This window comes from Oxyura jamaicensis, chromosome 18 (assembly GCF_011077185.1).
Source record: "Oxyura jamaicensis isolate SHBP4307 breed ruddy duck chromosome 18, BPBGC_Ojam_1.0, whole genome shotgun sequence".
NCBI lineage: Eukaryota > Metazoa > Chordata > Aves > Anseriformes > Anatidae > Oxyura > Oxyura jamaicensis.
In genome coordinates this window covers 1,852,094-1,860,832 of record NC_048910.1, presented here as the reverse complement: position 1 = coordinate 1,860,832, position 8,739 = coordinate 1,852,094, and the positions used below count along the sequence as shown (strand labels likewise).

Here is an 8,739-nt window from a genome sequence, read left to right as displayed (position 1 = left end):
CTCTGCCCACGGGTGAAGCATGAATTTAACCAAATTGCTGCCTAGGGGCTGGATCCTTGCTTGATCGGCCACGGGTGGACATGGGTTCCAGGCTGGTGGGATGCCCAGGAAGGTTGGCTCCTGCCCTGGGCAGAAGGCACTCGCTCAGAGCTGGTGTCCCAGCGGTACTGCCTGGGGTCATTGCCTGTGATCTGACAACAGCTGATTCTGAAACGTCTTGGTCCCTGGAGCCCAAAAGGATGTGCCCCCTCCCCCCCCATGACTGCAAATGCAGAAAAACCAGCAGTGACTATTTTTATAATTATACTTTTACTTCTTCTTCCTTTTTTTTAGAAAATAAAAAATCTTACTTGCACAGGAGGGGGTCTCCTCATATTGCCTGTAAAGGATTAGTGCTGCTGCTTGCTTGCTGCTGATGTTCTGTCTCTGGCTGGCATATTCCACACATTTTCCAGCTCTTGCTCTCCCCTGTGTAACAGCTACCCGTGGGCAGAGTTACCTCAGCCAGAAGTTCCCCCTCTACCCCACCAACTCCTGTCAATAACCAAAAGGCTTTGAAAAGGAAGGCAGCAACTTTAATGAAAAGGTCCCAGACAGGTGACACCAACCCCCTTCCTGCAGAGCAGACCGCTGCACAACACCCTGCACCGGCTCTGGTCCGTTCCGCGTCCCCAGGACACAGCCTCACACCCTGCTCGGTGTGGTTGATGCCAGCCCTTGCTATGGGGATGTTCTGGGCCGTGTTCTGGGGTGATAGGAGGTGGTGCTAGTTCTACTTGGGGCAGGATCAGGCCCCCAGTATGCCTGTTTCCAACGTCAGTTACTTGGATGCTCTGAGGCTGTGGTGTGCAGCACATCCATGGACTTGAACAGGAGCCTTCCTGCCCAGGGAGGGCAGACAGGATGGTTCAGTGGCTGCAGGGCCAGCAGTTGCTGAGATGCCAGCCCTGACATCAGGCTCATGAGCCCCAGGAACTGGGGGCAGAGAAGAGCTGCTGGGTTCTCCCCAGCCACGAGTTCCCATGATGACAACTTGCCCATGAGCCCCACTGCAACTGCTGTTGGCCCAAGCAGGTAAGTAATAAGGCTGACATGGACAGCAAGGGCCTGATGGTACCCGTAAAGCATTATTTGGTCCAAGCTGCTTTCTAGGCAGTGGTGACAGTGGGCATCCCCCCCTCAACCCTCCTGTGGAGGCTCGAGTGTCCTGTTCCCTGTGTGCTCTCCCCGGGAGCTCTCTAACTGGGTGAGAAAGAGCTGATGGAGCTGGGCTGAGTGCAAGCAGCATGTGTGCAAATGGCACCTCCATCACCCACAGGAGTCTGTGGAGGTCTTTCTGCAATAAATGGTGGGGAACATCTCTCCTGCAGCATGTTGGTATAGCTCTGCTCTGAGCCTCTGACAGATGAGGTCCAAGTGCCAGCGCTGCCCTGTCCACCGGTGTCCAGAGGGAAGGGCTGACGGGAGCACCAAACTTCACCTCGGAGGGGAAGTCACAATGGAATGTCTTAAATGACTGAAACCAGATGTCCATAACGGAAAGTGCTGAACAACCCACTGATGGGTGTTACGAGTGTTTCCCTCCTGCACAAAGTCTCTGTGGACTGCATCAGGAACATGGGAGGAAAGAGACACGGATCTTTTTGTTCCCTCCCACCTGAGAGCTGTGCTTTGAGTCAGCAGGGAGCTTGTTTCGGTGCTGAGCCACCACCAGTTTGACAGATGAAGCACTAAATCCTTTCCCACCTCTGTAGCTCCAGTAGATCTTTAACCAGAGACCTTCTGAGCATTTCAGTAAGTGCCGCTTAGAAAGTGCCTGAGATCTTGCTGAGATTAGCTGAAATGTATCTTAGACCTCCACCCAGCCACCTGCTGGATTTTGTTCAGGAAATCCTCTGTCCTGCTGAATTTTGTCATCTCCCTCTCTGAGCCTGTTCTTCACATCCACGCGGAGAGCTTGGCAGACCTGGTCCTGCCTGCCGGATGGATCCTGCCAATCCAAACCTGGCCCCTGCCAGGACAGCTTGCAGTGGTTCTGCTGCCACCAGGTTGCTCCTGTTGGGCTCTGGCCGTGGGTCAGAGTGAGCATGGTGTGCTCAGGGGGGATGTGAAGGCTCCGTGTGGGGTGGCTGTGCTTCTCATGCCCAGGGTGGTAGCATGCACCCGGCAGATCCGTGTAGTGCATCTCTGTGTATTTTCAGTGGCAGGTTTGCGATAGAAGACCACGTCTAAGGGCGGTGTGACGGAGTCCTAGTTTGGTGCTACTCCTCTCCATCTGCTTGCTCCTATTCCTCATATTCTGGTCATCTTCTGTTCCTTATAACAGATAACAAAAAGAGATGTGAATACTTTCAAAAAGCCTGCTGATACCTAAGAAATTCAAGATCTATCCAATTAGGACATGTAAAATCAAAACTCTGGGTCCCAAGGGACCATTGACCACCAGCCCTGTCAGCTATGGAAGTACCAGCAGACTTCTGCCTGGGTGACAACCAGGATGTCCCTGGGCTCACAAGGGCAGCCAAGCCAGCTTGACCTGGGCATTGTGATACTTGGGACCAGCCTGGGTAAGGGTACATATAGGGCCGCTAATATTTGGTCACAAAAGGAGTTTTTCTTCTGGAGGATCTAGACAAACCATCACAACCATGACATCAGAGGGGTTGATGTGCCCCCCCGCCACCAAGGAGCAGAGGAGGGAAGAGCAAGGCTGTGATACAGGGGGCCAAGCCTACCGGGAGCATGCACAAGCCATGGATGAGGACTCCTGGCATGCACTTCTGTAACATTTTGGGGTTAAACCAGCAGGCAGGAAGAGCTGGAGGCTGCTCGTTTTGGTGAGGAGCAGTCCACATCAGGGGGGTGACCGTGGGAGCGCAGGAGGAGGGCTGCTGGTCCCCAGTGCCCTGCACACATGGGCACCGAGCCCTAGGCTGTGACCCCCCCGAGCAAACAGCGAGAACAAAACCACAAAAACCCCAGGCTGGGAGATAAGCTCTTGGGTCAACAGGGCCCTGGGCTCGGGCCAGCTCTCCTGGTGCTGCACAGAACTGGGATGGGACAGGGATGTGCAGATGCTTCCATCATGCCTGTCCTCCCCTTGGTGAGGCTGGCCCAGCTGCAGGCTTGCAGGGGCTGACTATGGCAGCCAGCGTGCTCCGGGGACAGGGGAAGAGGGGTGGGACACCTCTGTGTCCCTGGGGTGGAAAGGGACATCAGAGACGGGTGCTAGGGCATGCAGGCTCTTGGGTGCCCACCATGGGAGAGGATGGGACAAGGAAGGTACCAAAGGTGACAGAAAGCCCTTGGTGCCCTTCTGTGGGCACATGCCACGAGAGGCAGGATTTCCTGCTGGTAGCTGTGCCTGGCTGATTGCTGCTGCCCAGAGGTGGGAGCCACGAAGGCACCAAGCCCTGGCAGTGCCCGCGCCCCTCCAGAGGCTGCCCAGCGGAGGAGAAGGGCACTGGAGGCACCTCGCACACCCACAGGTGTGGGGACACGCTCGTGATTTTTGACCCAGCCCGGGAACGGTACCCACCCTGCCCAGAGCCACGTATACTGGTGAGCATCAGGGAGAAGACAAATTGCAGAGGGGAAAATGGATGAGCAGGTCACACCCCATGGGGACCACTGCCTCCCACGGGTCTTCACGAGCCTGGCAGTCGTGGTAGGGGGGACAGGTGGTGACAGGGGCCTTGCACCCATTCCCACTGGGTATTGTCCCCAGGCAACGTGCCGAGACCTGCACCCAACAAGGGGCAGACATTGAATGGTGACAAACCTCGGCCAGGCTTTGCGCCTGGATTGAACAGGCTTAGCATTCGCAATTAAAAATCCCAGAGCAAATAAAGGAGGGTGTTGTTAACTGCTGCCCTTCCTCATGTATAGCTGCAGTATCCAACTAATGCTTGTTAGAGGCTCTTATCTGGAGGCGCATCAAGGAAATGCTTGAAGGAGGTAGTCCCAATGGCACCTGGGTGGAAAAGCACCCGGAGACCTGGTGGTGGAGGGTAAAACCGAGGTGCTGGCCAGGGCATCCCATCAAGTGCAAGGGCTGTGAAACACCGTGACTCAGGCTGCAGCTTCCCCAGCGTGAGGAGTGCAGAAAACGTCCAGGCTGCCTCTTGCAGTCACTGCCCCCGGGATGAGAAATGCGGAAAAATCAGTAAATGAAAACTTGTATCTCTAACTGTGAGAAGCTTTATCTATACAAAATCATGTGAGCAAATATCTCCCGGGAGGCTGATGGTTGGGGATCTCATCATTTGGCAATCTTCCTCCTGCACTGTGTTCGGTCTGTGTGTGCCTGGGGCGCTGCACTGGTTGAGGTGCCAGGGCCGAAGGGAGGTGAGTCCGGTCCCAGGGCACGTGCAGTGGGGGCATCGCCCTCGTTTCTGCCCACTCTGTCTCATGCACTGCTATAAAACCTTTAGGTCCTTGGGGCGAGGTTGGCTCTGGGGTGTCCTGCTGTCATCATTGTGTGGCATACAGCTCTGAGCACTGCGGGGCCGCTACTAATTAATTCAAGCTAATTGGCTCCAGCAGCCACGCCGGCTTGCTGGTGAGGAGGAGCATCCCCTTGGGACACCAGGAAGGAGGCAGGACACCGTCTGCGGTGGTGCTCACTTGACACATGGACTTTGCCAACTCCGTTGGGTTCTGCAGTGAAGTTATTGCTCGCAGGTGAGGCCAGACCCGAACCCTTTGCAGCAGCTCCCGGCCAACCTGGAGGTTTCTACGTCACCCCCGTGGGGCTGATCTTCAGCATGGGCCCAGCGCTGCACTGCCTGATCTTTGTGCCCGCTGGAGCACAAAGTCTGGGGCAGCCTGATGTTACAAGAGCGTAATCTCAAAGCCAGTGCTCAAACATGGCACTTTGCACCCAGTTTCCGTGTGTTCAGCATTTGTCACCAGGCTGCGTGTTGTACCAGTGCTGCGGTGACATGACCTTCCCTTGGCTTTTCCCCATTGCCTTGCTGGGAACGGATCCCCCTCTGGAGGAGCCTTGGCAGCCCTGGAGCTCACGGCGCTGTCACACAGCTGTGTGGAGCTGAGCTCGGCCCCGGGACCATCAGGGCTTGCTCCTGCCCCTGTTTGCTCGCTCGTGCCCCATTCACACAGAGGTCTCAGTGTGCGACAGCCTGGGTCTGCGTCATTCTCAGTGACTTTATTTGCCCAGGCTGCAATTACCTCTGTGAGGCTGCTGGCACTGCCCGTCCCTCGGCCACCAAGAGCTGTCACGAGACAGCTGTGGCTCTCCAGGACCTGCAGCTCACAGCATCGTCTGTGAACGATGAAGAATGGAGCAAATAAACCCCAGGTACAAACCCCACTCCTGGTTTCCACCCAAGCCACCTTCCCCAGACTCATTTGCACAGGCTCCTCTCATCAGACCCATGCTCCTGCCCATCACTAATCCACCCCAGAGCATTTTACACGTAATGTTGCTCCTGAAGCGTGGCTATCACCGACAGGTCCGGCTGCCCTGCCAAGACCTCGGCGCTGCCCACAGCTAGCGAAGCGTCCCTGTGCGTGCCGAGCTGCAGGTACCTTTCCCCTGGGGGTCCGTCTGGGTGGGCGATGCTGCAGGGAACAACAGAACCTTCCTTTTGGCCTTTGGGGATGCTCTTCACTGGGTGAATGATGTGTTGGAGCTTCCCTGCAGGTCAGGATGCTCTCCCAAGTGCGAGTTTCCATTTTGGCTTTGCCGGCGCCGCGAGTCAGTTAAATCCCAGCTCCCTAAAGGGGACCTCGATGTTGAATGTGTACCAGAAGACCCAGAAGACGAGGCTGAAGGCGAGCAGCAGTGACCCCATGTAGATTAAGAAGTCCCAGTAGCTTAGAGGAGCAAAAATCCCCAGCAGGAGGAGGATCAGGCCGACCACGTCGCACAGCAGGGCCAGCAGCAGGATGGCAGCGCAGCGCCCAGCCAGCCCGCGGAGGGCCATGGTGCAGCCCCCGGCACCGGCAGCATCCCGCGGTCCCTCCCCGCAGCCTGGCGCTGCCAGGAGGAAGTACAAATGTCACAACACACCTTGCAGAACAATCGGGAGGGAGCGCACGACACGGCTTTAACCGTTTCGTGGCCCTGCCGTTGCTGCCTTTGCTTCTCCCGGAGCAGATCTCAGCACTTCCCTCACTTTCTGGGGAAACTGAAGCAGCGGGGCTTTGTCCGGAGCGTCAGAAATACATCTCCCTTGCAGCACCTTCAGAAAGCAGGTCTTGCTGGAAAGCCAGAAATCAAACAACCTGTGTCATCGCCCATCCCCAGAATGAGAACTGTCAGGGCAGTGACGTGTCGCTGCATCAGGCAGGACTTCCCAGAGCTCCTGGCTTGTCTCGGAGCAGCGGGTGTTGCTTGGTGCAATCCCGGACTGATGCTCCCTGCTCCCCCTTTGCCGTGTAACACTGGGCTCATCCTTCTCCCCTGCCCATGCCTGCCTGGCAAGCAGGGAGAGGCTGGGGGTGGTGCAGGCTCCTGGGAGCCCTTGGCTCTGGGAAGAAAAGCCCAGGGCATGACCACTGTGGGTGGCAGCCACCCACACACCTCTCGGCCACCCTGAGGCTGCAAAACCTCAGGACAGGACCCTTGGGTGCAAGGCTGGCATCAGGGACAGGCTGATGGCCGGAGGGACGGGGACAACATCTGCCTGGCCCCAGCACTGTGCAAACCAGAGCATGAGCTGCTCTGCCTGCTCCAGGAGGTATTTTATTTATTTATTTATTTATTTATTTTTTCCTCCTCTTCTCAGAACAATGAGGGCTTTTGAATATGCAAATAAATAACAGCTCTCTTCTTTGTGCATTGTCCCCCTCCAGGGCCTGGGGGAGAATTTGCTCCTTGCCAGCCCTGGATCAGTCACCCAAGGGCTGGCAGGAGGTGCTGGGGCACAGCTGCTTTCAGGACCTGAGCACCCCGTTTTCAGGGACCAGATACATTTCCTGTGGTCTGTCAGTGGGCTACTGTGATAATGGAGATGGACAGAGGATGGAAGAGCGGTTTTGCAGCCCTGTTCAGTTCCACACAGCTGTGTGACAGCGCCGTGAGCTCCAGGGCTGCCAAGGCTCCTCCAGAGGGGGATGCGTTCCCAGCAAGGCAATGGGGAAAAGCCAAGGGAAGGTCATGTCACCGCAGCACTGGTACAACACGCAGCCTGGTGACAAATGCTGAACACACGGAAACTGGGTGCAAAACTGAACCTGCTGGAAGTTTAGCACTGGCCCTAGTCGCAGTTTTTCAATGAGAGCCCTGTCACTCTCTTCACCCTCTGGAGGGAGGGACCTGCTCATTGTCCTCCCTTCTCTCCCACAGATGTATCCATGTATCCAGTTCCCATTTCTTTCTTTTTTTTTTTTTTTTTTTCCTTTTCCTTCCCCCCTCCCCCCCCATGTCTTCTCCTTTTGTTTGCTGAATTTCAGAGAGCTCTCCCATTAAACAGACAGTTTTTATCATGGGACAACCCCTGAAGATGCCTCGAGACCTTTCTGTCCCTTCTAGCCTGCCTTTCTCCAGCCTCTGATGCCAACAGACATCAGCCACAGCAGACAGGGCATCACCCCAGGAGTCCCCTCAGACCAGTGATGTCCTCCAGAGCAAGCAGCTCAGTGAAGACAGCTCTGATGCAGAGAGCTCACATCAGCTCTGGCCTGTCCAGCCCCGCACTACAAAAGGCTGGTGCCACCTTGATCTCATCAGGTCAGACCAAGAAGTCTTCTCCTCTTTCATGACTTGGGTATGAGAAAAAAGTCCAAGAAAACTTGTGGAGGTCCTTGCAAGCCTGAAACAGGAACTGCTGACCCCACTCCAAGGATGGAACACCTCTGGCACCTCCGATCCCTCTGGAGGAGACACTGCACGGTGGGGTGGCCTGTCCCATGCCTTCAGAGTCCCCCCAGGTTTGCTCGGAGGCCTGGGCAGCATTTACCACTCTGTCAAGGCTTCCTTTAGGCCCTAAAGCCACAGGTGGCAGGCTGGTTCTGGCCCTCGGAGGAGGAGGAGGAGGTGGGCTCAGAGCTGGCCAGGGCTTGTGCACCCAAATGTCTCAGCATGGGGAGGTGCAGGGGGGTTGGAGGCTACTGATGGGAGATTTCAGCAGTGCCAGCTCTCCCCTCTCTGTTTTCCTCCTGGCTTTGCACGTTCCTCCTGGCACAGCATGTTGGCGGATACCAAAGGTCCAGCTTGGATTTGCTCTGCGGGAGGAAGGGTTTTTATCTGGGTGCATTTCAGTGGTGCTGAGCTATGCCAAGCAGTGTGTGACAGCAGCGATTTGCCCATGATAGCACTCAAGGAAATGCGACACACTAAATAAAGTCACTCCCCTGGGCTGGGAAGGAGCCCAAAGGTTTCCAGAAGTTCATTCACCTCCAATTAACAGCTCAGAAAACTGCACCAGCTGCATTTTGTTCCCAAGGCATTAAATAATAAATAAATAAATAAATAAAAAACAGACAGTGCTGCCTACCTCTTCTGCCTTTTTCTAGCCCAGTTCTGCTGTAGCTGGAAAGATGATGTTGGAGGAAAACGCTCGCTCCCGGAGCTGGCCCAAAACAGGTTTGCAGAAGTATGCAGCAGGAGCGAACCAGTTCTCCAAAGGGAGCAGCGAGCACGGCTTACCCCTGTTACACACTGGTTGGGTGCAGCGGGAATTTGAGCAGGTGAATGGAAGTGCTTTGACAAAAATCTTTGCCTAATGGGTGTCAGTCAATATTTGTTTAACTACAGCACGGGGACACAAATCC

General features: G+C 55.6%; 1 long non-coding RNA gene across 1 annotated transcript; it reads right to left on the bottom strand.

The window, feature by feature from the left end:
• Positions 1–553: 553 nt before the first annotated feature.
• On the bottom strand, positions 554–6,666 carry LOC118175832. Its single transcript, XR_004755152.1, has 2 exons — positions 5,551–6,666; positions 554–2,316 (listed from the first exon to the last, which is right to left on the bottom strand). It is a non-coding gene; the product is annotated as an uncharacterized LOC118175832 (long non-coding RNA).
• Positions 6,667–8,739: the final 2,073 nt, after the last annotated feature.